This window comes from Ylistrum balloti, unplaced genomic scaffold, assembly GCF_031769215.1.
Source record: "Ylistrum balloti isolate Yb309-2 unplaced genomic scaffold, AGI_CSIRO_Ybal_v1 Utg369946, whole genome shotgun sequence".
NCBI lineage: Eukaryota > Metazoa > Mollusca > Bivalvia > Pectinida > Pectinidae > Ylistrum > Ylistrum balloti.
Genome location: NW_026782051.1, coordinates 881,454 through 898,990, shown reverse-complemented (window position 1 = coordinate 898,990; position 17,537 = coordinate 881,454). Strand labels below are relative to the sequence as shown.

Here is a 17,537-nt window from a genome sequence, read left to right as displayed (position 1 = left end):
AGAAATCTGTCTTACAGCGCGATACTTAGGAGTACTGGTTCGTTTCATTTTAGCATTTGTTTTGACAGGACATTGATGTTCATCGGGTACCTGTCATTGTTGACATCACAGCATGGTCAGCATGTTTTTTGTTAAAATTGTTTTCCCAGTTATTTCCTCACAATGTGATGTTGTCCCCTTCATGTCTGTAGTAGATGATGGTCCCCACTGATGATGGTGTCCCTTCATCTCTGTGTAGTAGATAATGACCCCCACTGATGATGTTATCCCCTCATCTCTGTGTAGTAGATAATGACCCCCACTGATGATGTTATCCCCTCATCTCTGTGTCGTAGATGATGGTCCCCACTGATGATGGTGTCCCTTCATCTCTGTGTAGTAGATGATGGTCCCCACTGATGATGGTGTCCCTTCATCTCTGTGTCGTAGATGATGACCCCCACTGATGATGTTGTCACCTCATCTCTGTGTAGTAGATAATGGTCCCCACTAATGATGCTGTCACCTCATCTCTGTGTAGTAGATGATGGTCCCCACTGATGATGTTGTCACCTCATCTCTGTGTAGTAGATGATGACCCACACTAATGATGATGTCTCCTTCATCTCTGTGTAGTAGATAATGACCCCCACTGATGATGGTGTCCCTTCATCTCTGTGTCGTAGATGATGACCCCCACTGATGATGTTGTCACCTCATCTCTGTGTAGTAGATGATGGTCCCCACTGATGATGTTATCCCCTCATCTCTGTGTAGTAGATGATGGTCCCCACTGATGATGTTGTCCCCTCATCTCTGTGTAGTAGATGATGACCCACACTAATGATGCTGTCACCTCATCTCTGTGTAGTAGATGATGGTCCCCACTGATGATGTTGTCACCTCATCTCTGTGTAGTAGATGATGATCCACACTAATGATGCTGTCTCCTTCATCTCTGTGTAGTAGATGATGGTCCCCACTGATGATGTTGTCACCTCATCTCTGTGTAGTAGATGATGACCCACACTAATGATGCTGTCCCCTTCATCTCTGTGTAGTAGATGATGGTCCCCACTGATGATGTTGTCACCTCATCTCTGTGTAGTAGATGATGACCCACACTAATGATGCTGTCTCCTTCATCTCTGTGTAGTAGATGATGGTACCCACTGATGACGCTGTCCTCTTCATGTCTGTGTAGTAGATGATGACCCCCACTGATGATGTTGTCACCTCATCCCTGTGTAGTAGATGATGGTCCCCACTGATGATGCTGTCCCATTCATCTCTGTGTAGTAGATGAAGACCACCACTGATGATGTTGTCCCCTCATCTCTCTGTTGTCCCATTGGCTCTTTGCAGTAGACGTCGGTACGTGTTAGAGAGGTTGTCACCCCATCTCCCTCAGCACGCTGGTGTAGATTTGTCCGTCTTTGTTATATCATCCGAAGCTTTATACTGACAGAAGGGTATGTACTTCATCCCTCTCCACGACAGCCAGCGCGCGGGTATAAGAGGAAGGTACACTTCCAATCCCTCACTGTATGTCTGGGATTGTCCAGTTTTCTCCGGCTCCTGCCATGCTGTTATACCTCTTTCTTTCGCTGTACCTGTCAACATACATTAAAGTGTCTTTTTGTTTTATCTTTAGTTGGAATTTAAACTAATTGACGTTACAGTTAACGCTATGCTTTATAGTTTTCTAACGTTCTTGGGGTGGCGGTAACGACAGTTAAATTTACGATAGTAAAAGAAAGATATAGTTTATATGTACAACATTGATCACATGATCGTTTGTTATTATCCATGTGTTATTCGCAGGAGAAAGAGTTAGTGTACATGTATAACGATGATCACATGACTTACCAGGTACGGTGTTATCAAGAAAGGCCGCTACTACTCCACCACACAAGATAGGGTTTGACAGCAATGTCTTTGCCATATTGTTGCCACAGGCACTACCTACAAAACGATGCTTGTCTTAACACAGAAACCAATGCTGTAATGATAATTGTTGATAAGTAAGAGTTTCTTATTTAGATATTAAATATAACAATATTATGGATATCATGAGTGCGGTTCATGTGATACCGATCAAGTTAATTGTAAAATTAGGTACAGAATTTATTTGATACTAATACAACAGTAAGTGTTCGTATGCACATTATGAAAGTATATGTTATATTGTTTTAAATACAATCTTACAGTAAATAAATATTATATATTGAAAATATGAAGCGATGATAAAGCTTAGTATAAACGCTATTCTCGTTCATTATTTCGTACTTGATTTGAACGAGTCAGATATTGACACTACCAGGGATACATATGGATGACATTGTCGTCTACGTTGATAGCAATAAGGCAATTTAAGACGTGTGTATTTGGTTGAATTTCAAACATATGAGGCGATGGTATGTTGAACCAAACTATCACTTAAAGCTGTGACGTGTTTTGATTTCTTTGTTGACGTTTTATGTATATTTGGGCTTGTCAAGTTGAAACCGTATTTTCGAATGTCGGTTACTCGCCTGTTTGGAGATCTTCCGGATATGTCTCTAACCAGTAGGGGACCATAAGACCCACAAGTAGAGAGGTTCCGATGATAGCGAGGTTCCGAGTAGACGAAAGTGATATCACCTGGATGTTAGAAAGAACGATACCATTGAACATTCCATACATGACGATCATGGCGCCACCGAGAACCGGCACTGGTATGGTTATGAAGACAGCAGAAACTTTTCCGACAAGGCCGAATATTACATAAATGAGCAATGTCCACAGTAAGACGTCACGACCTGCCACCTATAAAGGAAAAAAGGAAAACAAATGATATCGGCATCCATCTACTAAGGTAAGGATGGAGAGACACACATGGCAAGAAGGTGTTCTTACACATCATCATTCGTGAGAAGGTTTTAAAATTGAAATGATTAATGAAAACATCTTCAAATATAAGAACTCAAAGCTATACAGTATCTATTATTTCGAGTTGATCCGACAAATAGAAGGGCGACAAATTTGGCCCTTACTCTACCACGTTGCACCAAATAAATCATTTACCTTATCAACTTAACGGTATTGTCCCGATGGTGTGATTTGTTTACAATGAAACGATATATACGAAACAATAAAGTCCTTCAGACTTCTGTTCCAGACCATGTGGAGCAGATAACGAACTTAATTTTCCTGGTGTTTCTATTTAGTTGTATACCAGTGACACTATGACTGTCTTTTAATTTAGCTATATTCGGAGTCGGTTTAGTGATGAGTTTCTAACCAGGGAACTTGTGTTAACCCTATCTACTTCCGGTCTTCAGTAAACACGTGTTATTTCTCAGTTATAATGGTTATGTTTCATCCTATACACCGGGTTTGTTAATTCTATATAGCGAACTTTAAAAAAAATGTATTTCTAAGAATCTTGACTACACCAGCCTCTGATAGACTATACTGTAATAGTGCCCAAAGATCTGAGGTTTGGTTCAGCCCACGACTTTCCTTCGTAACAATTTTTATTCACAATATTCGGAACAAGTACTTGAAAAATCACGTGACTAGTACGATTATGTTAAAGGAAACGTCGGTTTTGGATATCTATCGAAATGAAGCTTTTACTTTTCCTATTTCACGTTCAATACTCCCCTTTGTTAGACCAATAGCCCCGATGTTGCCGCCATACGTGGTGGTAGCATGGCCGCACCCCAAGATTCCTGACAAAGTGCTCCCAAAGCCTTCTACTGCAATACCTCTGTTAACGGCTTAGCGGGGCGGCGGAGGCACGTTACATGTCCTTGCACATGCGTAGTAATCTCCGATGGAATCGAGGATAGATGTAAGTGTTCCGATGAAGAAAGCAATAAATACCCCGGTGTCGAAAGAAGGCGGTCCAAACTGATCTAAAACGGTAATACAGTTATTACGTAAGTAATTTCTACAGGAGATATAATTTTGATCTGCGTACATTAAACGAAATGACTGATAAGATTATAATGCATTTAAACAAAGGTGGGATTTCAAACAAGGCTAATTTCCCATAGACATACTTCAATCTAAAACAGACTTTCCCCTTTACTGGTTTTTCCTTTAAAGATATATAGCAATATTGTCAATCAATTTTAATTACTCTGAACAAAACTCCTGATTACTGTTTTGGGGAATTCATTTGATATTGTTTGAAGATGGTTTCGCACATACTTACGAATGGACTCCAACAGAAAGTTGTATTTTTGACTTTAGAAAAATTTCGCTTACTTTTAAAAGAATATGCTCTTACTCAAAATCCATCACATTTTTATCCCCTGTTCTAAATGTATTCAAAATTGTGACTTCTTATTCTATATATTTATGATATCTAGCATGCTCATGTTATGTTTAGTTTAGTTTTCTTTAAAAAATAGAATCGATACTGTAGCATTTCCCCAAAAGAATATACATGTTTTTTTTCACTTTTGGCACAAAAAAGGCTATATTCTTGCGTATGTACATGTTTGGAGTTAAATGCCTATTTGTAAACGACTACATAGGCTACCATTAGCTCTAACAAGCTATCGTATTTGCTTCTTAGGCCATTTAAACCCCACCTTTAAAATAAAATTGTATGTTTTTTTACACGTAATAAAAACTACAAACAGGAGAAAATTTTGCCTCACGCAAAGTCAACAGCCTATTTTCACAAAGGCGTTTTTACTGTCTATTTTTTGATACATACAATAAAAGTTTACTTTTCAAAGGACGCATTTGATTGGACAATAAATAAAATTAGACCGATCAAACATGGCGCTGATCTAATTTGAATGAAGCATCCTGAGTTTATCTTTGAACTTGATGATTGACGGACGATTTGAAACTTATATATACTATATATATGTAACTGAAAATGAATTAAATACGTACTGATAGCATTTCCAATTTATACCGGCCTTATTTGAACAGGATTTATCTGACAGACAAAGCTACATTGGAAAGATGTAGTCTGTTATATCCGATGTCGGTTTTTCCAGGTAAGTAATTTATCATTTCAGGCTAGGGATTTTCCCTCTGGTATTTGGTTTTTCCCCTTTATTATTCAATATACTATTTACAAACCCTCCTCCACCAGAAATATCATTACAGGATCCTGTGATTTGTATATGTATTACTGGTATATCACATCGCATTTAAACTTTTTTTATTCGTTTCGTAGATTTTCATCTAACCCTTCTGTTTTTTATAGTAGAAATGTGATAACATTTCAAATATCACGAGGCGTATCAAAACATTTGAAAACAACTACCAAAAATAATGTGGTTTGTTTTCCACAGTTTTATCAATCGGGAATTTTGAAATTTGTTTTTAGAATTTGCTTTATAATCACAATTCTATCGTTCATAATCACAATAGTCTTATGTGTTTATGCATAGCTGTTCTAAGCAAACGAAAATAACACGATCCTAGTTTGTAAATATATTTACATACTTGGGTAGGGAACTTTGAACCAGTTGGCCTTTGTGACAATATCAGCTTGTGCGTCCGTCCTGGCCATGTACTTTGCCTTGGACGGATCATCTGTAAGTATCCCCGTCAACGTCAATACAGCCGACAAACTCCAGCCGACTAGTATACCAATCAGAATCTAAAACACAACACAGACTAATTAAAATACAGCTTTAAGGAAATTTTAGCAACCAAATCAGAAAAGTATGCATACTCTGAAATCATGTCTACTATGGTTATGAACGAAAAATATCTGTAATGCAGTGGTTGATCAAGATAAGCTTTTCTTTTATGCGTCATTTTATTGACGTATATTTTATTGACATTGTCAAGTACTTACAATAGCATGATCAATTTAAACACTTATAACAAAGATGTTAAAAGCTTGCATTCCTATTAGCAGATATTTCTTTACACGTGTAAGTATTGACATATTATTAATTTCGGTTATTAAATGCTTCATCTATAGCACTTGCCATGCAAACTCAACAAAAAAAGAAACGCACCATTAAATCCTGCAATCAATAGCCTATGATATTTTTGGGAATTTTCACAAAATTTCATATCAATGTGAAGGGACATGTCTACTCGTTACAATACTGTAAAGAAAAGTCTTTGTGACGTCACTCGTGTCGTCAGTAGTTACTCAAAGTGTCAACGACAATTGGTGTGGGTACCTCTTGGACGAATCCTTGCATGGATTCTCTTATACATTGAATTCATGAAAACATCAAGTTGCCTTAAGGGAATATTGTTTCATTATTGTGTTAATGTTGCGATCAACTGGGCGCGGTTAGTTGGGGGTGGGGGTAGAATGTGTTGACGTTTACTAATACGTCTTTCCAGCACATCCCACAGATGATCTATGGGAGACATGTCGAGGCTAAATGGGTGCCATTCCAGAGGTTGAATGTTGTTTGCCGTGAGCAAATCACGACAGACTTTGACGAAACGCCTTCGAGCGTTGTCTTGCTGGTTAATTATAATCTGACGTCTGAGAAGTGGAAGGATATGTGATTGAAGGATCTGGTCTCTGTATCGAAAGGCATTGATGTTTAGTTAAAGGACAGCTAAGGGGGATTTACTCCATGGTAGAAGCCTCAACAAACCAATACAGAAACCCCACCGAATCAATCGCGTCTGAGAGTTACCACTTTTCTTCCATCTAAGTGATACAGACATAACCTATTCGGGCCATGTCTACTTATCCAGTCAAGACACACTTGCCGTCTCCGTGGTGTCAGAGGTGACCTGATATAAGGTCAATGACGACGTCAAAATGCACCGTGGAAAATTAATATTGCTGAGCATCCGTTGAAATCATTCGTTTGGAGACATCCGGCTTGGCTTGATCATGCTGCGAGATTTGGACTTAAGGAAATTACAATCAAACAATAACATCGTCACGCTTGACTGATTTTAGGGTAGATTGTCGAGAAGGGAAATCATTCTTGATGTAATACCTGGCCAAATATTTCATTATTTCTTTACAACAAAGGTGTAATGCAGGGGAAAACTTTGTGCGTTTCTATTTTTGTTGAGTATAAATATTCATCAAACTAAATAATGTCATGTTCACAAATAAGAACAAAGTTTACAATGGAACTAACGAGCATCAAACATGTGCAACATCATATCGAACTAGGAAATAAGCTTATAATTTCCCTTAAACCATTATGACCACCGCTCAAATTTGGTCGATTTGGCATTAATTATATCTTAAGGAATTCGCGTAATTGATCAGAATACTATCGGATACAACTCAGCCTCCGTGAAAAATCTGTTTGGCATGCTTGTTCCATTTTGTTCGATCTAATTAAATGTGATATTGGCATAATTTCCAATTTCTAAACTATAAAAGTATCCCTTTAAATTCCCCCATCTTCTATCTGATTAAGCAATGACCTTGCCAGATTTCCTTTGTTATTCTTTTCCTGTACCTTTGATAGGCGCAATATGATTTTATATGTAACGACCTGTGAGAAAAGAGTATTGACCAGATGCACTTACAAATTTGTAGAAAGCGATATGAAGAGAGGAGTCAAATACATGTAAGATATGGCATTTAGTTTCAGGAAAGTTACAGAGTAGATATTGCAGTTACCGAGAAAACTTGGTGAAGGGGATACCAGAAGATATGAAATCCTTTTTCCCTCGACCAAGTAGGACAGGGCATCTTCCTGTTGCTGAGATAGAGAGACAAGACGAGAGCAGTGGCTGCAGTGCTAAAATACATGAGAAGTAATATAGAGACTTCTACTGTTATAAGGTTGCATGAAAGAAGTACAGGATGATTCACATTTGGAGAAATGGTTCCAGCTATATACGTTATAGAGCTTGTAATATGACAAAGCCAATAATGTTGAACACGCCAAGAATATTTCATTTTAACTGACGAAGTTTAGTAGTTCAGTATTTGAACAACATGCCAACCCAACAAGGGATGATAATTACAGAAAAAAGTATCGGATACGATGAACTCATGTGGTAAAATGATATCCACGTTTAATTGAAAAATTATATTTCCAGCATCCCCTTTGTTACACACACTCTCTTTTCACACTTACACAATGGACAAGACCCAGTTCTGGCAAATTTTGCAGTGGCCTTTGAAATAAAAATACCAGCCAACAAAATAGCCGGGACGACAGTGAAGGGTCCCACAAACCGAAGAAGAATACCAGTACCGGTAATTCCGATTAAACAGTGGATAATTCCCACCAGGATCAAACAACCCTGAAACTGTTCCAGTAAAGTGCAAATCATCGAATAAATATGTATTTGAAATATAATGTACCAAAACAACTTTACAACGACTTTATAACAGAGCTTACTAAAAATCAGTCTCTGTAAAACATTAAGATATCTGGAACAAATGGTATATCTATATGTAATTCCGTGATATTGTTAGTATAATGTACTATATAGATAGGAACCTCCTATTAGCAGAAAAAAGTTCATCTCCTGTGAGCATATATGTAACTACATCATAACCAGAGAACAACCACAACATAGCAAGGAAGCAATATCTTGGTAGTTTGATTGATAACAAATAACATGTACGATACCGAAATAAAACCACTGGGACCATAATGTTAAAATCCCAAAGATGTATTCCTTCCTTACCTCTCGCAGTTTGGTAAAGGCAAGTTCTCTTTTTAATTCCATGATATGCAGGTTTGTTATATTGCCTTGGATATTGGGATCAGTGTCGTCCTTTGTCATACTGACATTGAGAATAGAGCTTCTGACCATCTCTGTAAAGTAAAAATTCAGTACTTTGTCATACCTGATTCCGTCATAGCATTACTTCTGTACCTAATAACATGACAACTGTCATATGGTTGGTCTTACCGTCTGGGAGTTTACATGCATCCGGGTTGATCATTTGTATAGCCACTAAAGGCATGACATAATCGGCTGTAGCACCTTGGAACAATGGCAGTCTGAGAAAAATCCAAAGATGACACAGGTTAATATAATTTTATAAATTAATATGGCGCAACATGATTCAAACGCTTATGAGGCACTGTTTTTGTTATATAAATGAATATCACATAGTACAGTCTCAATACAAGTAAACAGAGTGTGACTAGTTATATAAACCGCAGGCAACGGTAAACCACCAAATCAGTGGAAGAAAAGCTTTGCCTGCTTGTTTCTTACCAAATAATTACATACCACATTCTTATTTGACTTGAATCTTGAAATTCAAAAATAAATAAATAAATAAATAAATGATAAAATACATTAATTTCTATGTCTCTCAGATATTGCTGATTTTTTTTTAGAATGATGCAAGGAATTGAGGTTTTGTCACAAAAATCTGGTAGGCCAGAGGATATTTGTGTCATCACTGCAATATCAATAATCATAGTAAACATCATATATTCCCTTACATTTTCCAATCAGGTGAGAACTTTCGAAACATTGTTAAAATCAAACCCCAACAAATGAAAATGAATACTTCATATTCAACATGCTTTGACGCCGGCTGAAAATCAAAAAAAATATATGAGAAGCCTTCTATGATCTTATTATTTGGATGTCAGATACATTGGATGTACGTTTATGTAAGCGTATGTAAGCTTTACAGATTTAAAAATGTACTTACTGAACAATTAGCATCGATTAAGCTTAAGCGGACGTCACTCATTGCTTACCTGGTTCCCATGGTGACCATCAGGAAAGTGGTGACTCCATTCATCAACAAGGTAGAGCTGAGCAAGTCCCTTCTAATGTCTGGTAAGTCATTCGCACATGCGACGTCCGCCACAAAGGACCTAACGGCCAAGGAAGATGATATGGCTATCATGGTATGCTGGAAAATTGGCCTATCAATTTCAGATTTTGCATTTAAACATGAAAATATATAACGATAACACATCCGAAATATTTCAATGTGACTTAGATACATTGCAGATTGCTTGGAGGGAATCACAGCTATATTCTTCATATTTTTACCATTGTATTCCTGTTGTTGTAATTCGAAAGGTACCAACCAAATATTTTTCTGAAATACTCGAAATTGCAACTAATCTTAATCAATATTACCAATTAAAAAAGTCAGTCGTCTATGTCCTGGGGCATACATGCAACAGTTGAGTGTTTCCGTGTTGCCATTGCTTGCTGTGTCGTCAGATATTTCTCTAATCGAGAATTGGTATGAAATGGAGCGACATCTGCGTCAGGAGTTAAACCCTCCTAAGACGTCTTGCTTTTCAGACATATGGGTAGAACATTTCTAACGCATTTTACGTAATTTGATTAGTTTCATGCATCGAATATATTAGTCACGCGTCAATGCAAATGTTGTATATACAGAATTGAACTTGTGAATCTTATTCCAATAAAATAGATCGTATTGTGATACCGTTAATTAAAAAAGTGTATTTAATTTGATATGGATATTAAACAATTCATTAGTTTTTAATCAATCTTAAACATCTTCTTACAAAATTATTTCTTCAATGAGAACGTTCGACAATTTCACTTTAATACCCCATTCTAAACTAACTTCTTCTCTTGTTATGAGAGGCTTCTTATCCAAGACATATGATTGGTTGTAGAAATATATAGTTTTGAATTTAGTTTAAGTGTCTTTTGAAGAAAATAGTCCAAACCAAAGATGCAATATACTTCGTTGTTTCAGTGGCTATAGTTTTCATTTCCGATTGTCTGATTTACTGTGCCATGTAATGATATATCAATGTTGGCTTCTTTTGTGGTTGCTTTACGTCCTTTTATTATCTAAGGTCATTGAAGGACATGGCAGGTTTGGTTCGTGGAGAAAACTCACCGACCTGGCGCCAGAACCTGGGCACTACCCAACGTAGGCCTCGAGCCCGCTACCAAGAGGTGGAGGGCTAGTGATAAAGGCGCTAAGGGGCCTTAACCACTAGGATCCTGTAGCCATGAGAAAATAATGCGTGGTAAAGGAAGAGTCGGTACACAACATATTACTTTGCATGTGAAATATGGTTTCTTTCTTCCATAAGTATATTTGGACAAGGCTTCAGCATGCGTTTGCATAATTCATTTTTGACAGGGAGCATAACAAGCTGATTAACAATGTATTATTGTCCGATCACATAACGGACAACGTTGCAAATATCAAAGTGGTCCGCAGGGGGTATGTAAATGTACCATTGAGGTCTGTTAGTTACCTGAAAGGCAAGGAAAACAGCAAGGCGGATGGGAACTCTGTCCGAGACGTTGTACAAAAGCTTCGGAACTTCTTCGCACTCGAACGTCACCTCATTTTGACCATTCGGAACCAGTTTGGCTCCTGTATCGTCTGTTGGAATGTCGACATTCTCCACCATTTTGCTTTCTCGGAGTTAAAACTAAACAAGATAACTTGTTATTATACATAATATTTATCTATTGAGACTGAGGAGCAGGTTGGAAACTAAAACAAAGGGTTTTTCATATAGAAAAGTTGAAATTGTACAACCTTCCTGATCTCAATTTCCTCAGGGAAATTTGAGATTTGATTCTATTAATGATATATCGAACTGAACGATGGACTAACTCATGTTCACGTCTGTCTTTACATTAACTACTGTATCTGAAACTTCCTTCTATAGATTTCACAACATATCCTGCTAAACATATTTTCACATTTCAATTGATTTCACCGTTGAAAAATAACAGACATGGAAGTTCAAAAATTGGTTTAATCAAGGATACTCTCTGTTTAAGCGACAGGTTAAGGAAACATTTGAGTTTTGAAGGCAACATTTCAACGACAAATTAATGTGTAGTTGATAAATGTAATTGAATTTTTTTCTTTAAGATTTGATCTGCATTTCGTACATTATTTAAGTTAACAATTTAAAAACTTCCACAGCTTAAACACTTGTCGTGGCCATGTTTGTTGTTTGCTCACAACACTGATGCCACTTGTGTTTCTAAAATAACACCATACCTATCAAGGACTTTCATAATTTCAATACTGGATTCGATGGTTATCTTGGATAAGGGGAAATTCAATCATATCTTCGCCCTATCAGATCAGGAACTATAGTAGCTGTATTGGATGTCCGAGAATATTGTACACCGTTTACGCTCCGAAATATGACATTTTATTTTTTATTCAAAAATCCAAGTCATCTGCTCTCTTCTATCGTTATATTAGTAAAAGTGAGCATTTGAAAAAAGGCAATATTGTAAAGTTTCTAAACGAGCCTGCTCAAAAGATGTACTCTCAAAGCATACATTTGGTATCGATTGTTCATCAATTTTTTTCCATTCTGTCACTTAAATTAAAAATAATAACCTTTTTAATACGAAAACACAATTTTGGATTAGAAAATAACGTTGTAGTTCCGAAATCATATTCAATCGTCGTCTGCTTCTTGTCTTGCGAGTAAGTTCGTACATACTGATAATCTTACAAGGTGGCGACGTGAATTTGGAATTGTGAGACAAACTCAAACTCAATAAAAACAAGGCAAGATATGAACAACAGAAAGATTTACACGGATACTCCTGAAAAAGTACAAGGAGGGCAGTAAGACCACGTGTTCCGGAAGAGTAAGCATCTTCTGCTTCATAGATGATACCCACCATGTAAACCTTGGTAAATCCAAGTAAGTAATGCCGCGTTCTTAAGTGAAAACCGGATATACAACAAAGGAACAAACAGGAAAACTTAGTTCGCTCATGGGATGTGCATCAATGACATGGTTGGGTAATCTCTAAATAAAAGAGTAAATAGCATGGACAATGTGACCGCTCACGAATAACAGGATTTTGAAGCTTAGGTGGCACATTATTTCACACATGTATATATATGTATTTAATTTCTTAATTTCATTTGATTTTCTTTTGCTCTGAGATTTTTGTATGAAACTTGTGAAACCGTTTATCTTTGTAAATGTTTCACACCCTGACAAATATATCCTGTGTCAAAGGACAAGAATATTTGGACTTTTGTAAAAAAAAAAAAAAAAACAAAAAGGGTATTTTGTTAACATGGTGACATTCTATATATGGTAATTTAAAAATAATCATTACCGGTTAACATATGATAATTATAAAATATTAATGCCGCCATTTTGTTTCTAATGCTACATCCCGCAGTAGGTCATTTGTGCGTTTGAAAGAGCCAGTATTGCAAAGCGTCTGAACAATGTTCCTAAAAACTGCTGATTTTATCTGTTTTGCTCTTCATTTAACTCATAAATTTTTTTTACAATCAAATAAATTTCGGACCACATCAAATGTCACATGACCCCAATGATACACAGCAATATATGTATATAAATATCTATTCTGGTTTACTTCTAATGATAACAATAAAAAAGAACTCAAAATGATCAGTCTTCCGCTTTGTTGTTAGGGACTTGATAATTAAATAAATACCTTAATATAAGCTGTACTGGTTATGTATGTAGTAGGAAGGAGCCATAGTGTGATCCCAAAAATACAAAAAGAGAAAATTGATAAAATATGTTTCCCAGAATGATACAGAAATATATTTACAGAATGTCATTTTCGTTAAAATATTAGCTTAAAGAGAAAGCAAAAAGCTTTATACTGTAATAACATTGAGATCAATAATCTCAATTAATAATAACTCGTGTAAAACTGTTTCAAGAATTTGCCAGAACCAGCAGTCGAGACGATCTGTATTCCCTATAACAAATTTATAATCAAACGCTTGTATTTGACCATCACATGTCATACAGAAGTCCTTTTCACTTAGGTATATACTCCTTTAAGAAGCAAAAAATATCACTATTAAACCTATTTTTCCTTTCATGATATTTTTTTATGATTTGTCGTGATAATTCGTGCAAAATTTAATTGAAATCTACCCTAGCCTTCCAGAGTTATACTTAAGAGACTTAAGAGACCTTAGCAACAAAAAAAACGTTGAAATACGCCGTCAAAAAAGTAGTCCATAAGTAATATATTTCTTCAAAACGTCATAAAATCGCCTTTTTAAAGTTAATATGTACAGCTTCAAATAACAACATGTATAAGAACACAAAATATATTAAGATGTTTGACAACCTGTATTATAATTTACAATACGATCAAAAAGACGTACCTCGATCGACCGTTTTTCCTCAGGAGTGATATACTGAAGTCTGGTTTAGATTTCATTTGTATACATGCGATTAAAAGCAGTCACGTCTTGAAATAATGTATTTTTTAATGATGTCTAACGGTATTCAGACTCAGCACTTGTATCATATAACTGGGACAGATTTATGCTTTATTCTCACTTATAACGAAGTCTCATTGATGTTGTAGGTCGCTAGGAATGTATTGATTTTACAACCTCAGTTCTCAGTACTAACAAGTTTATCGTATGTCTATAGTTGTAATATCATCACACAAAATGCAGGAAAATGTTTAATTTGCAAAATATGAAAGGTAAATTGCAGTATTTTTTTTCACTGAAAGCGACATTATCTCCACTTTAAGTTTTTGATAAAAATTTATAAAGCAAAATGTTCTTTGTAGGAAAATGTCCTTTGGTAGCATAACTGAAAATTCTGAAAAAAGTGTGGCCTCTATGAACACTCATTATCTATGTGATTACGTACGAGTATCACAAGGTGATGAAACTCATCGAAAAACTTGTTGCATCTCCACCAGATGAACACAGATATCTCAAACGGAGCGAAATGAGACTTTATGAAGACTCGCAAGCAAATTACAGTAAATACAATAGAGAAAAGCCAACTGCATCATAGAGCTACTGCGTGCTATTTGGTCCAAGTTGACGGTCTTAAACATTAGAGTAGGCATCACGATTGCCATATTATACCGAAATATATTACCATCCAAAACGACGAACATGTCAACCAGAAATTTTATCATTTTTATGAATCCGTCTTCCGTAGATTTCTTTTTACATATGGACGTAAACTACGTATTTTTAAGATACTCATCAGTATAGTTCTCAAACGTAAACTTGAACTACTGTTCATCTTTCTTTGAAAAGAAACCTTATATGACAAGAGAACGGAGGCGTCCCTTCAGTTAAAAGTGGAGTATAACGATCTCTTTGGTAGCAAAACATACCAATATTTGAAAAATAATTATAATCCGATTTAATAGAATTTAATAGAAATTGGGTTTAAATGAAAGATTTATGCGTAGGCTCTTGAAAATGAAAAGAAGCATTATACCCGGTGTTCCGGATTGAGTAAGCGTTTTCGGCTTCATTGAGGACAAAAACTATGTAATTCCTTGATCAAACCGAAAAAAATAACGTCATGTTATAAAATGATAACAAAGTATATAACATTGGTACCAACAGGCAAACAATCTAGTAACACACCTCGCACAAAAATAACACATTTCTTATTGAGATAATTCCAACGACCGTAAAACTACTACATGTTTTTCCTCAACTTGCATCTTTTAAAATCTAATGTTATGGGTTTGTCATTCAGTTGACGAATTCGTGAAAAAATCGTGATAATCGGAACATAACCTTTCATATCGAATAAGCTACGACATGTAAAAAGCATAAACGATGGATGCAGGAATGTTGCTATCCAGAAATTGAATTTAAAATCTTCGTGGAAAGCTATACATGTTGACTTCGTTGAAGGAAAGATCGAGATAAACGGCTTATGGAGAAGAGTTGGAAGAGTTCTGGATTTACTATTCTGGTGGGTGTATACGATGGACGTGGTCAATAGATCTCTGTCTTATAAAGTCATCTATATATCTAAAAGCAAACTAAACACACTAAGGTCCCATAGGTATTGCAATTGTATGTTTGAAGATATTTCCACTATTCTCGTTGAAGATGTTAACCGGAAACTTGGACTACGAAATACACTTCAATATACTCCATAACTTTATCTTTGTACCGCTGTTCACATTTCTTGGAAAAAAAACTCTAATAACAAGAGTAGAAAGGCGTTCTTTCAAGTAAGGATGGGGTATGATGGTGTGATGATGGTGTACAGAGTGCAAAAAATCAAATGTTCTGTTTTGTAAAGAAATGTCTTTTTTAAAGAAGAGGATGTTTAAGATTAGTCAAAAACTCTTTGGAGTTCTTGAAAATCCACATACTATTAATTCTGATTCTTAATTAAATAGTATCACAATAAGCTGGTTAATAGTTTTTAAAAGGCTAGACAAGCCAGCAATAACGCGTTTGTATGGATCCTTATGAAGTGAATCCAACATAAAATATATGTGCTGAAGCACCGTTAAAGAATCAAACAACTTATCAATATACATCCTACAACTTGCTACCAATCTCTGAGATGCTCTGAACAAACACATGTCAAAACGACTTATTTTAATTTTTGCTTCATCTTCCAATGATTTTAACAATTTGAGCAACAAGTCCTACAAGGTCACAAAAGTGCTATGATTGTGTTCATAACATTAATTGGCTCTGCTATTTATATAATTAATTTTACAGACAATAATAGCTAAACTTCTATGAATCCAGCTTCGATTATTCCAACTTTTCAATGTATCGAAGTTTTTTCACTGACCGTAAGCCAGGATAACACGTGTGTTACAACGTTATTTAATGAGTAAACACAAGCTAAAGTTTAATTGCTAATTTTCAAGCCATGGTTTTAAACCAAGGATAATGGGACGTCGTGTGGTGTTACTGTCGCCATTACGGTAATGGCATATAGTCAGGTCTAATTGTGAATTGTGAATATAATCAAGTAAACCCTATTACTTGTATGATAAGTTCACTCACTTTTCAGTTTCAAGCATAAACGAATGAGAAACACGATTATTCATCTGTCAATCATGCGTTCCTCCTATTAATTCAGACTAGCCATTGTCAGAACATCATGTTAGTACTGTCGTTTCTGGACAGAATACATTAAGATATCATCTTGCCTTCATTAACATTCATTGATACCTATAACGCTTATGTATCAATCTTAAAATACTTACTGTAACACTTGACTTTCATTTTAATGCTGTGCGTTCTTTCATTTAAAATCGATCCTGAAAATACATATACTGTGTGACATGAAGGCACGAATGCAAACGTAGCATAAGCACGCTTAGTCGATTTCTCGTTCATTTCTGTTTAAAGATGTAAATGCCCGTTTTTATTTAAACTTGTGTTTTTGTATTTGTTGTGTTTGTTCAGGTAGAAATATCGTGTCATTATCTATAGCCATGAACACGAAAACGTCGATGTAACCCACTACGAATGATTTGAAGTCTTTAAGTTTTGGTTGGTAGTCCCTTTCTGGGATAGATGGAGCTCCTGTATTTACCAAGAGATGTAAAACTTTAATATTAGGCGGGATCTGTAAAGTACGAATATATACCTGAAGCTGTAAAGATCCTATACTTACTGGGAGATGTGATGCTCCAATATTTATAGAGAGATGTATAACGTGATTTCCTTACCGTTTATTCATATATATTATTCAAATACAGTTGTCATTTGATTGAAATGGAAAAAAACCAGAAGGAAAATCCTGTATTGTTTCTTTTATAAGAAGATTTATCGTAAAACTACCATAAAATCTCATTTCGGCGAATTTCAAATATTGCCTTGAAATAATTTATTCTTTAAAAAACATGAAATATAGAAATATGTCAGATTGTGTTGTACA

General features: G+C 35.8%; 1 pseudogene; it reads right to left on the bottom strand.

Annotated features, from left to right (window-relative positions):
• Positions 1 to 1,386: 1,386 nt before the first annotated feature.
• Positions 1,387 to 9,772, bottom strand: LOC132547319 (solute carrier family 23 member 2-like; annotated as a pseudogene).
• Positions 9,773 to 17,537: the final 7,765 nt, after the last annotated feature.